The following is a 14044-nucleotide window of genomic DNA, read 5'->3' on the forward strand; positions in this document are numbered from 1 at the left end:
CTGTGATGTTTTGTTTGTCTGCTAGTTATTTATTACCTGTGTCATTTGTTTGGGGGTAAATGCTTGAATGCGTAAGGAAGATTAAAATTATTGATTATTTCGTATATGCGTATTTTCCTACCGCAAGTTGGTTGGTGGTTCTCTCCAGGCACTCCGGCTTCCTCCACGAAATAGCACCATAGTGTTGAAAGTGGCGTTAAACACCAATCAATCAATCAATATGGGTATTATATATGTTCCTTTCTTATTTACATATGTAGTGGCTAAGACGAGATGTGATAATGTTGTTTGTGCTGTATTTAGACCCCTCTAGAACAAGAAATTTGTTTTGCATGCACACGTATAAAAATTGCGGTTTTTATCCAATGCAATCATAGGTTTGAACGTTGTTTTCAATTTAGACTTATATATATGTTTATGAGGATATTGAAATGTTCAACAAATGCAAATATTTTACAGGCTTTGTACAAACCACAAAGTTAAATGTTTTAGATTGTTTTTTCTATTATATATTCTGGTAACTTAAGTAAATTGTTAAGCATTGCTTTTAATTTTGAAACACATTAATCCCTGACTTCAGTACTGGGAAAATCTTTTCTGTCAGAGAACCGTCACCTGATGTTGGAGACTTGATCAATCACTGTTAGAAATTCTTTCTCCAGGGTTCTCTATTGTGAAGAATAATGAGTTTGCAAACTGCTCTCATGACAGAAGTCATTATTATGTTGAAAATCAGAAAATTATAAATGATCAACACCATGCTTACAAAGTAATATTGAATAATGGTATGAAATTTTCTGTTGTCTATAGTTTTGAAATCAAAGAAATTTTTCTTTGTTCTTATTTTTGCATTTAGTTTTGTTTTGTTATTGTATATTCCTGAATTCTTATCAATACTGTACCTGATAAATAGATACAGGGTATCTACTTCTTTAAAATTGAAACATTTTTAATTGCTCTGTCTGCATTTCTATAGTGTCATTTGTGATCTTTTGAAAAATGAAAGGATCTGAATATAGTTTTGATATTGTAACCTTATATTAGGGGAGAGTTGAGCGCTCACAAACATGTTTAACCCTGCCACATTCTTTATGTGCCTGTCCCTAGTCAGGAGCATGTAGTTCAGTGTTTGTCGTTGGTTCATGTCTGTCATATTTGTTTTTCGTAGATTGTTTTGTTAGAATAAATTAGGCCATTAGTATTTCTGTATTGAATTATTTCATATTTTTCATGTCTGGACCATTTATAGCCGACTATACGGTATCGGTTTTTCTCATTGTTGAAGGCCGTACGTTGCCTATAATTGGTTACATCCACTTCTTTTGAACTTAGGTGGATAGTTGTCTCATTGGCAATAATACCACGTCTCCTAATTTTTATATTTTTTTATATTATAAAAATGAGGAGATGTGGTACGATTGCCAGTGGGACAAATATTAACCAGAGTTAAAATCAAGTGGTTATTAAGCTATTAATTATATGTTTATCTTTTCAAGTTACATACAGCAGTTATTACACCTTCTGTTGATGATAGGACAAGTAGAATTATCATTCTATGTATGTGGGTGGATGAGATATGCCAGTGGGCGACTGTGCTAATATAGTTTTATTTTTTTTCTTCTCTTTATTTTTTAATAATGTAACATTTTTGCTGAGTCAGTATGTAAATGACAGTTGATTGATTGATTGTTGCATACTTAATTTCCATTTGAAGTTGGTAACTTATATCAGAAAAAGCTGATGTTTTCTCACACCAAGTCACTTTATAAAGCTTAAACTTCTGTAAATATACTGTAAAAATTATTGCGAGGTTTTTATTAATATGAAAAACTGCAACTCAGGGTGAACATAATAAATGTTCCCTTGCTTTAAGTCTTCCTGAGAATCCAATTTGACTACTATTCAACTGTATCTATTTTGGTAAAAATTCCCCCAAGTTGCACATGTGCCCTTCTCTAAGATCAAACATGGAGATCATCATTGATGAGAAAAAAAAATCAAAAATCATAACTCAAAAACAACCCCATTATCGAATGGTTTTTCTACTACCCAGTGGAAAATATTTCTCCAATATTCAGGGCAAGAATGCTTTAATAATTAATGCAAAATGTAGTTTCAGTAATGAGGGTCAACTGGAGTTAAGAATGGGCTGTGGTTATGTCTTGCCACATACTCTTTTATTCGTATATATAGGCATGAAGAAATAGCCTGTATCTTCCAGCGTTAAAAGCCATCTTTTCACTACTGTACGTTGGTGTCGTATTTGCCTTGAAGTTAATTGTCGTCAGCTGACACATCATACTTGTCAGCTACTATTTACCGAAAATTAAAAAAGGTTAATGTTTAAACGAAACATTTTGCTGTCAATCTTCATAGTTGCTACCCCATTACTACCCTCAGTGAGTACTGATTAATAGACCTTGTCTTCCAAGCAAACAATAACTGTAGTTTTTTGTGAAATGAATTTTATTGTAATTTGTTAATTAATATCAATGATTTATCAGAAAAACAATTCAGATGATAAAGGAGAAATTCCTCACTTCATTAGATTTTGAAAAAGTTCTCAAGTACTTAAACCTGTTATGTACTTCTGCAGAACAAACATATTAAATACAGAAACATCTAAAAACGTATTAATACTCTGTTAAATAGCTGCTAATTTTGACTATTTCTTTTTCAAGGATGACACCTGCCTCATATTAGTATTAAATATAGATATAACTTTGTCAGATGACAATAAATGTACAAGTTGAAGCTGATATTAACTTGTAAATTTGCCCATTTTGGAAATGATAAACTAAGGTGGGGATTTTATTGTGGGCTGCGTCAATACTTCTATATTTGAACAAAGTGTGTAAATCATCTAAAAAATATCTTGATGAGAATTAATGATAATTATTTTGTATGCAATGCCACCAGTGTTTCTGGACTGACCTTCATTTGAGGAAGACGTTTGAGGAAAAATGTTAAAGCCTAATTAATATTAAATTAAAGCTGAATTTTTTATCTGTGACTATAATTTTTTTGTAGATAGTTATTTTTCATGAAAATCAAAAATTTAAATAATATTTTATAAATCATAAAGGATATATATAAGAATGTCAAGATCTACCTTTTTTTTAATATTCATAATTCTGTACTATATATGGGAGCCAAGGCTCTGTGTTGAAGGCCGTATTTCGACGGTGTCTTCCTCCTATTCCCACTTTTTAAAAATCACTATTCCTTCTATTCCCACATGCAAATAACAATAGATGTTTTGATAAATAATTTGTTTTTATAACATTCAAGGTTAATTAAGAATTCACCTAAGATTTACCAGTATTTTTTTTAAAGAAAACATATACACTGTTTAAGTATATTATTTAAAAAAAAAATAATACACTGTTTGTTTGTAATATGTTTTTTCTTCTTCAAAGAATTACCTTAAAATAAATAATAATAAGTCAGATAAATAGAAGTAAGATTAAAAAATCATTGAATTTGAGGTTTCATACCTGAGGTCGAAGATGTGTGGTTTAATGCCCTAACCGACATTGATCAGATTGATACTAACATCAGCTAAACGCCCTTTCCAGACAATGTAACAAAATACTGATGGGACCATTACAAAACACAGGGACTGAGGACTACACATCATTTAGAGGGATGGCAATTCAAGCTGAAGAAATATGTTCAACACCCACATCCAAACATCTTTAAACTACTGAAACATGAGGAAGCTATGCCCTGACCATGATCCAGTATGCAGCCGGTGGGCAGAGAGAGTGGCCCAAAAACCAAAGTATGTCGAAATCAACAACAGATTAGAAATCTTATGGATAGATACCGCAACCAGGAAGTCACAACAGTACCTTAATCACTTGAATAGATTAATAAACTTTAATAGACTTATATACATTGAATTTTTAAGGTGTGTGCTATAATGTTTGATTTGTTTTAACGCTGTTGAATTTTTCAAGAACAGGTAGCTTTATGAGTGCTAAGAAAATTTTAGTTCGAAAAGCAAATAAAGCAATGTATGAAGTATTGAAAAAGGGGAGGTTGCACAACTTGTCATTGAAAACTCAATATGATCTCTTTGATAAAATTGTGAAGCTAATCCTACTATATGGATGTGAGATCTGGGGTTTCAGTGATACTGATATTATAGAAAGAGTGCATTTAAAATTTTGTAAATTATTATTAAATCTTAAGAAGTCGACACCTAATTTTATGATTTATGGTGAACTTGGTATTTATCCCATGTCTTTATATATACAGCTGCATATGGTTAATTTTTGGTCAAAAATGGTAAATGGGGAGGATAACAGGATTCCTATAATATTATACAGATACATGTTCTTGAAGAATTCTGAAAACCAATTTAGGTCAGATTGGTTGAAATACATTAAAGATACATTAGATAGATGTGGATATAGCAATATATGGTTATCACAAGGAAATTTTAATTCTATATGGTTGGGTATTAGTTTAAAATACTATTTAATCAGTTTCAACAGAAATGTAGAGCAGATATTGACTATTCATCAAAAGGTTTGGCCTACAAATTGTTTAAACAAAAATTTGAATATGAAGAATATCTGAATGTTTTAAGTGATAAAGATAGAATAACATATTGCAGATTTAGAACGGGAAACCACAAGTTACCCATCGAAACTGGTAGATGGAATAAAATTGAACGTAACTATAGATATTGTAATTTATGTCAATGCAACGAGATTGGTGATGAGTTTCATTACATTTTGCAGTGTAGCTCTTTGGCAAATTTTCAAGCACAATATTTGAATACTTTTTTCTTGCACAGAATTAATATACTAAAGTTTGTAAAACTATTTCAGTTAAAATACAAAAATGAGTTAAAAATGCTGTGCAAATTTATCAGGGTTATAACTTTTCAAGTAAGTCTTCCTGGTAAATCACCACTCTTCGCCACTGTTTATTTTATTTTATTTATTTTTTTGCATCTCATCTTGTCATGTGTGTTTATGTTATGTTATAACTTTTGATGAACTTCTTTGTACCATTGTAACTGTATGGTGTTTGAGAAATAAAGAATCTTGAATCTTGTAAATTTGTATAGTTTGTTTCATATTATAATGCTTGCTTGAATCTACTGTTGAATTTGTGTTATAAAAGAAATAAAATAATTTACTTGTATTTGTTTCCATTTCTTGCATATTTATTTAAATTAAAAACACAGAATTCATACACATACAAAAATAACCTATTACCTATAAAAAAACACTTGTCAATTAAAAGTTGATTAAACAATGTTTATACAGTATAATCCTTTGTTTGCACAAGTTTTCCCCCTATTCCCACATGAAATTTTAACTTTTCTTACCAGATTTATAAAAAGTGGGAATAGGAGGAATGAACCATTTCGACCTATAATGGTTAATTGACTTTTATAAATTTTGACTTGGATGGAGAGTTGTCTCATTGGCACTCATACCACATCTTCTTATATGTATATGTAGGACTTCTTTTAAGAGTTATTTGCCAAAATGACAATTTCTTTTCAATTTATGTGGATTTTTGGGGGTTATATATCTTGAAAACTATAAAAGTTGAACAAGTCTCAAAATGCTAATTTATTAAAAAACTCAAATCTTTGCTTATTTTTTTATTTTTCACACCTTTAATGATTTAACTTTCAGAATTGTTAAGTATAAGGAACCATTGGTGATTTCTGTCAATAACAGATGTTCTGAAAATTAAATCATTCAAGGTGTGAAAATATATATATATTTATGCTTTAATGTGTGAAAAATTACAAAATTAAGCATAGATTTGAGCTTGTTAATATGTTTATATATATATATATTTATGCTTTTTGTTATTATTTGTGATTTAGATCCATGGGCCATGTGAACTTTTGCCATTACTTGGAGTCCATTGTTAAAGGAAGGCGTCTGTTAACTTGTTGTTTTCATTGTTAACTTTTTAAGGATCTACTCATAAACCACTTGATGATCCAGGCTCTTATCTCTGTTTATTTCCAGATCAAGAGAGGTCATCTAAGATGCATTGGAACTGGAAATGATTTGATTTGCTGCATACTTAATCCTCATTTCCGCCAAGCTTCTGTAAATCACAAAAAAATGATATATAATCTAATTTGAATAAGTACTACAGCATCAGGACATATTTAAGTGCATTTTGATATTGGACTTTTCTACTCATCTTCCATCCCTTACAAAAAATAAAATTGATTTACATGTATATTAAACACATATAACTTTAGGCAAGTAAGAATAGAAAATCAAAGGCTATGGGGTATCCATCCATGTCACAAAATCAGTACATGCACGGCAAAAAACACACAAAAAACAAAGGAACAGCGCTTTTATTGCTGTTCTTCATCTCCATATATATATATGTTTTTTTTTTATTTCAAAATAAATACTGCCTTCTAAATGTGTTGACATTTGTTAAATAATACAAGTTTGTTCATGTACCCTGTGATAATATTGAAAATAAATATTGAATTAGACTACAAACTATATAGAAACTTGAAGCTTCTTATTTAGATCTCTCCTTATTGAAATGGAGATTTTATTTGATTATTGGACACTATCTAACACAAATATATTGCATCACTTTTTATTGCATTACTTTAAATGAAATTTATAAGTGTTCAAGTGTCACACAGTACAATTGTTTTGACGATATATCATGTATATTGACAGATGTTCTGAAAGAATTAATCTCAAAACCTGCATGAATTTAACCAAAAAATAAGCATAAATTTAATCAATTAAACTTTATATCACCAGATTTCTTTATTTCTTTTTTTTTAAGTTTAGATTTGTGTTTGTTTTATTTGAAAGCTTTGATTTTTAGGTTTGTTTTTTTTTTATTGGGGGGGGGGAGGTAATTCTAATGAGCTGTCAGAAAAGATTACTCTTAATGTCAACTGTTGCTAATTACAGGTAAATAATACAATTTTTAATTAACATAAAGATACCACCTGCCTATTATACAGTTAAATCACCAATAATTAATTAGATACATATTGAATTTATGATTGGTTAACTTTTGTGAATTCAGTGACAGATTCATAATTAAGTGACAGTGTTTCATATATTATAAAATCCATAATCCCTGGAGACGTCATAATACATAATTTGTATTGATTATAGACTATGGACATCAATCGCCTTATGGTAGATCGGGAACAGAGGCTTCATCAATAATATATCCCACAATGCAATGTGTCTATTGATTACATTCACAGCATCAATCAATACTATCTAGCTTTGGTGTTGTTATCATGGAAATTTTGTCTTCAATGTGAAAATGGATCATTTTTCTCTATTTTCCAAAATGTGACATGGATTATCTTTAAATTTTTGTGATTTTAATCAAACTCATCAGATTTGTAAGTTAGTGAACACAGTAGGCAGGTAAGAGAGAATGTATGTTACCCCAAAAAATGGATGTTGAAATTAAAATGATTATAAACTCCGCCATTTTCCACTATTGATTTTTGGTCGGTTTATGGAAGAAAGTTGTTTTGACATTTCTGGAAGAGAGAATCCATGTAATATTTTTGATGTAGATGTCAAATATATGTGGGAGATGATAATTTCATATATTTGATAAAATATACTCAGCAATTCTATTCAGACATCTTGAACAAATCATTTTTGTTATGAATTTAGATATTGTATGTATTAATTATTAAAACAAACACTCGTAAGAAATCATTAATTAGCATAAAATATATATAGTTGGATTCCATGAGTTTTTTTGTTTTTTTTTGCCTCCCCCTTTTATTTAAACTTAACTATTTATCCTGTAGTTTATGCCATCATATCTATGATTAAAAAAATGAAACATATTAATTAATCCATTTTGAAATTATTTAAAATAACATTAAACTGTATCAATATTCTGCGGTTTGCATGTCGTGTCGGCTAATATATTATTTGTTTGTGCGTTTCTCTGTGATGAGTGTTCTTGTGTATGTTTGTGCTGTATTTCTGTCACGTAGTGTTGTCATTTTAGCAATGTTTTCTAACATTGTCATATAAGCGGGAGGTTTTGCTAGCCATAAAACCATGTCCAACCCACCATTTTTTCTTAAAATGTCCTGTACCAAGTCAGGAATATGGCAGTAAATGTTATCAAATAGTTTCATTTCTATGTATGTTGGCGTTTATTTTTGTTGCATTTCAGTGTTCCTGTTGTTCCTTTGTTTTCCTCTTATAATTGATGTGTTTCCATGGTTTTAGTTTGTAACCGGATTTGTTTTCTCTCAATCTATTTATGACTTTTGAACACCGGTATACTATACTGTTGCCTATATTTAATGCACATTTTCAACAATTTATGTCCCTTGAATGATGTTCGAGGCCAAAATATTTTAAAATCAACAACCAACTTCAGAGCTGATTGACATTTATAACCAAAAAAGACCAACTGTGTAGCCAAACTTAGCCAAAAAAGTTTTTTTTCTCCAAAGAATTGATTATTTGATGTAAGATTAAAGAGTATTTTTTTTTATATATTGAAAAAAATATTAATTGCCTGATCTATTGAGCTTAACAAAAGTTTTACCTAATCATATATGGATTTGATTTTTTTCCTGTTTGGAGAGCCTCTGAGGGCAAATTTTTAATCATTTTCACTTTGACAAAACTGTTTGATCATGTAAAAAATGCATTGTTTTTTAATTTCATTCAAACACTAATTCCAGTGATATGTTATTTACAAGTATCTTTTGGACAAAATCACCACTATTGGGGAGGGGGGAGGGGGAGGGGGGGGTATTTATGCATTGCACCACAAACTACAACATCTGCAACTCATAACATACATAAAACAGGCTATTATTTGAACTTGGAATTATTTTTAATTATGGAATTTGCATAATTTCATGTGTTTGAAATTTTTGATAAATTCCATGTTTATTAAGTATTATTATGTTTTGAGCGGTGCATAACACTTTCCACACAATGTATTTTGTATAGATAGTGTTGTGCGTGGCACAGTACATTCTATTGAAAATGTGCTATTTTCTTTGTAATAGAAAGTGTTGTGTGCAGCACAGAACATTATAATACAGAATAAACATGGAATTCATTAAAAATTTCAAGGACAAGAAATAATGCAAATTCCATAATTAAAAATAATTCCAAGTTCAAATAATTATAGCCTGTTATAAGCACTCCCTGCTTATAAAAGGTTCTCTGAGTAGTGTTTCAAAACAAAACAATGCATTTTTTTCTTGATCAAACAGTTTTGCCAAGAGGGCACACAATACAGTTTTACAACTGTGTAAAGTTTCAATAGTATCTGTTTAGTAGTTTAGGTGTTGACATGGTACATGGACAGACCCAAAGATAGTGTGATTCCTTTTTAAAAATTTGCAAAAATGTTGTTTGCTAGGGGTATGAAAAATTTGTGTAAGACCTTACATTAGTTTTGCCATTTCATATTCAGAATTCAAGTCAAAACATCATGTAAATACATATATCCAGTACTAAATCACTGTTTTCCTTCTATTAACTTTAGATTTTCAAGTTTTTCCTAATATCTCTAATTCAGATAGAATAGAGGGAGATAATTTTGATGATTTGATAAAAAACTAAGGATTATTCCTTATTAGATAAAAATAGCCATGAATGCTTTTTTCAGTTGATTTGTATGTTTGATGACAAAGTACAATGTTTTTTTTTTATTATATAGTAAGCTTTAGTTAATTAGCTTCAACTTAAAGCATGTTGAATGATCAGAATTTTGTTGCTTACATTTATTTCACCATTCTTGACTTTCATGGAAATAAAAATTAAATCCTTTATTACATTATTAATTTACAAACTGCTCCATTTGTACCTAGTTTAAATGTCACCAAGAAAAATACAAAGCACTCAAATTCAAGTACTTTGTTCATGGAGTAATCCTAAAACATAACAATTTCATATTATATAGTATCTATGATTGCAAGAAGTTACTTAGAGCACAAGCTCAAAGTTACTATTACAGGAATATTTCACTGATATAGTAAATAATTCCAAGTTCACTTTTTAACTAGAAACATACAATTGCAATAGTTCTTAATTAGTCCCTCCTATTGTGAATATGTACTTTTGGTAGTTATAGGCTTCTCATATCTGAGGGGCGCCTGAGCCCTTAAGATATGAGACGTCTACATCTGATTTAAATAGAAGTAATAAATAGTTATTTTATCTTTCTCTTGCTCATAAAAGAGCAATTAGTTTTGATAAAACAGGGATAGTGTTATTATCTCAAATTTTCAAGATACTCTTTCTGAAGATGTTTCATAGTTATGGATTTGGAACAAAATCTTAATTGTGTCTATTTATCTGTCATCAAATTGAGACCTTATCAATGCTTTTGTATGGCAATATATGAATTGGTCTGTTTTCTGGTTTTATTGCCAAATTCTGAACTTTTTGCTGATTAATGATAACACTTCTATGTAAATTGCTTTAAATTATTTGCAAATCAAAGAAAAATTATTTTTAAAATTTATATGATTCATAATTTTTAAATTTTCAACTGACCAGTACATGGCTGGTAATGACCACTATATGCTAGTCTAACCAAGATTTCAAGATTTCAAGATTCTTTTATTTCTCAAACACCATATAGTTACAATGGTACAAAGAAGTTCATCAAAAGTTATAACATAACATAAACACACATGACAAGATGAGAAGAAATAATAAAATAAAACAAAATAACCAATAGTGGCGAAGAGTGGTGATTAACCAGGAAGACTTGCTTGAAAAGTTATAACCCTGATAAATTTGCACAGCTTTTTTAACTTATTTTTTAATTTTAACTGAAATAGTTTTCCAAACTTAAATATATTACTTCTGTGCAAGAAAAAAGTATCCAAATATTGTGCTCGAAAGTTTGTCAAAGAACTACACTGCAAAATGTAATGAAATTCATCCCCAATCTCGTTACAATGACATAAATTACAATATCTGTAGTTACGTTCAATTTTATTCCATCTACCAGTTTCGATGGGTAACTTGTGGTTTCCCGTTCTAAATCTACAATATGTTATTCTATCTTTATCACTTAAAATATTCAGATATTCTTCATATTCAAATTTTTGTTTAAACAATTTGTAGGCCAAACCTTTTGATGTACAGTTAATATCTGCTCTCCATTTCTGTTGAAACTGATCAAATAACCTTAGTTTTAAACTAATACCCAACCATTTAGGATTAAAATTCCCTTGTGACAACCATATATTGCTATATCCACATCTATCTAATGTATCTTTAACGTATTTCAACCAATCTGACCTAAATTGGTTGTCAGAATTCTTCAAGAACATGCATCTGTATAATATTTTAGCAATCCTGTTATCATTCCCATTTACCATTTTTGACCAAAAATTAACCATACGCAGCTGTATATATAAAGACATGGGATAAATACCAAGTTCACCATAAATCATAAAATTAGGTGTCGACTTCTTATATATAGATTGAATCCTTTTTACGCTTTCACACCTTATCTTGATGAAAATTTCACACATATCATGCAGTTCAGTCAACTTCAGACTCATACATTCTACACATGCATTTTTTTTTCAATTTGAAGGGGAAATAACCCTCTTTGTTATGTTTCTAAAAAAGTTGTATTTTGACAACCATGCATGTGCAGTCTGTAATTTGTTCAGTGGCATCGACAGTTCAAGAAGAAAAAGGGAAACTATCTGTATTAGTTTTTATTGTAAGCCATTTGCCCATGTGGGCTTAAAGTGCTTTCCCATAAAGTATAATAGTATAAATTAGTATCTATAGTATTATGTTGTTTTAATACATATAATAAATCAGAGTTTAGCTGGTCGTGTAAAAGAATGATAATGTAATGATTTGCATAAAAGGATGATTTCTTGGAGCTTTCAGAAATTACCATAGAAATGACTTGTCATTGATTGAAGCTGAAATAACATATGGCTTGTGCCCTGTTACATAATAAGTAATAAAGCAAGATAAATATACATTAGAGGTTTTAGTTATTGGACTCAGCAGTCTGTATGGTTAATGTAATATCTATGGAAAGTCAGACATAAAACAAATATTACGACTTTGAGGTACTGGTAACCCTAACCAATACTTTGTTATAAATTGGTCTTAATTTGTAAATGCATATAATAAAGAGTCTAGAACACTGATAATTTAGAAAGTTTTACAATGTTTTTAATTTTGCAAAAATGGTGATGGAATTGGTTTTGCAAAATTTAAATCTTCTATTTTAAATATTGTTAGCATTGGCTCTGAGGTACTGGTAACCCTAACTAATAACTTGTTATGTCACCCCTATGGTAATAGGAGTGATATATTGTTATTGTTACCATTTTACATTCCACTTTTTTTGTCCAGCTTAGTTCTCGGTGATGACTTGACACATATTGATAAAACTGCACCATAATGACAATCCCCATATGCAGATGTGCACATAGGGTTTGGAATTTTCAAAATGGCCGCCCGTTACCATGGATATGGCAAAAATGTTAAAAACCGAAAATTGGTCCAAATTTAATGAAACTTTCAGGAAAAATAACTCGTCATTCGAAAGTGTGCCATCCATCTTTAGAACTTTCAAATTTGGCCACTGTTGTCATGGAAACTGTCCAAATGTGAAAAAATGAAAAAAATCCTTAATTAATTCATAGTTAATCAATCGTTGCAGATACGACCCCAAAAACCTATCCATTAAATTGAGGGTATGCACTGTACAATTGATTACCGTTGGAATTTTTAAGATTGCTGCTGTTACCATGGAGATAATGCTTAAAGTGTAATATTGATTATATGGGATAAAACGTCAAAGTAACATTTTCTTGCCAATTTCAAAATCAAACCTAGATGTTATTAAAATGTCATTTGTCATGAAATTTTTTTAAAATGGCCGTTGTTGCCTTGGAAACAGCAAAAAAAATGCGTAAAAATACCCCTTAAATTTGAGGCAAAGTTCTGTAATCAAGTGCATGTGCATAAGATTAAATACAAATCTGTACTGCTAACATCTTCCAGAATGTGCTAGAAGAACAAAAAAATATCATTAAACCTGCTTTTATTTTATACAAAAATCGTGCTTTGGAGAGAGAATCACCACCAATCTACTTTAAATGAATGAAAACTGAATCGAGTAACAATTACTAAACGTGCATCCCGATTGATGTTCTGACCTAGAAAGGGAGAAACACTAAGAGTACATTTTAGTGACATTTCTGCACTTGCATTAAAGTACACAAAATTCCGGGATTCAAACACCTGCTAAAATATACACATTGGCTGAAATCAATCGATAAACATGTAATTAAATTGTACAAGATAAAATACATATCAAATGCATGTATCGTGTGATCCACGATCAACCATACGTTACCCCTATTAAAGAACAAAATGAACAGTTAGTATGCTACTCCGTCAATATATACACATGTTGTCTGTTCCAAGGTCCCCTCTAAAAAGACTTTTAATGTGCTAAGTCCACGATGATATACTTGAGCATCATGTGACGCCACGTTCTTCCTCGTGTGTGGGTCTACTTTTACATTCAAAAGATCTCCCAAACTATATATAGATCTCAAACTTTACGGGAATGGAAAAAAAAGGGGGGGGGGGGGGTCAAAGGCAGGAAAGTTCTGGCATGTATAATAGAAGTGCCATTTGACCTTGGAGTATTCAAAATGGTTGCTGCTACTGTGACAATGTCCATATAGAGAGTCTAGAATACTGATAATTCAGAAATTTTTGAGATGTTTAAAATTTTGCAAAAGTTATAATTGCAACAGGATTTTTTTTGCCAACTCCCATTTTAAATTTTGATTGCATTATTTGTTTGCATCATTTTTTAAATTCAAAAAAATTCATCTGGCTTTTTTATCCATTTGAACAACCATCCTTGATAATAAATGCTCACAAAAGCAGTCTCAGTTGTGGTAAATGTTAAATATGTTATGTTTTGGAGGATCAATAAGTACTTGCAATTGGGTGTGTTGTGCTTGTTGTTATGTGTAAGGTTGAAGTCACCACATCTT

At 30.3% G+C, this 14044-nt stretch overlaps 1 protein-coding gene across 5 annotated transcripts in view; it reads left to right on the forward strand.

Moving 5' to 3' along the window:
* Positions 1-14044, forward strand: part of LOC127726604 (synaptotagmin-1-like) — a 75098-nt gene that overhangs the window by 21496 nt on the left and 39558 nt on the right. The window contains exon 1 of one of the 5 annotated variants that reach the window (XM_052234025.1): positions 7231-7412. The exons of the other annotated variants lie outside the window; for them this stretch is intronic. The gene's annotated coding sequence lies outside the window, so the exon portion shown is untranslated. Of the gene's footprint in view, positions 1-7230; positions 7413-14044 lie in introns of those variants that run through there. 5 annotated transcript variants of the gene reach the window in all.

The sequence above is a fragment of the Mytilus californianus genome, unplaced genomic scaffold (assembly GCF_021869535.1).
Source record: "Mytilus californianus isolate M0D057914Y unplaced genomic scaffold, xbMytCali1.0.p SCAF_18, whole genome shotgun sequence".
Lineage (NCBI taxonomy): Eukaryota > Metazoa > Mollusca > Bivalvia > Mytilida > Mytilidae > Mytilus > Mytilus californianus.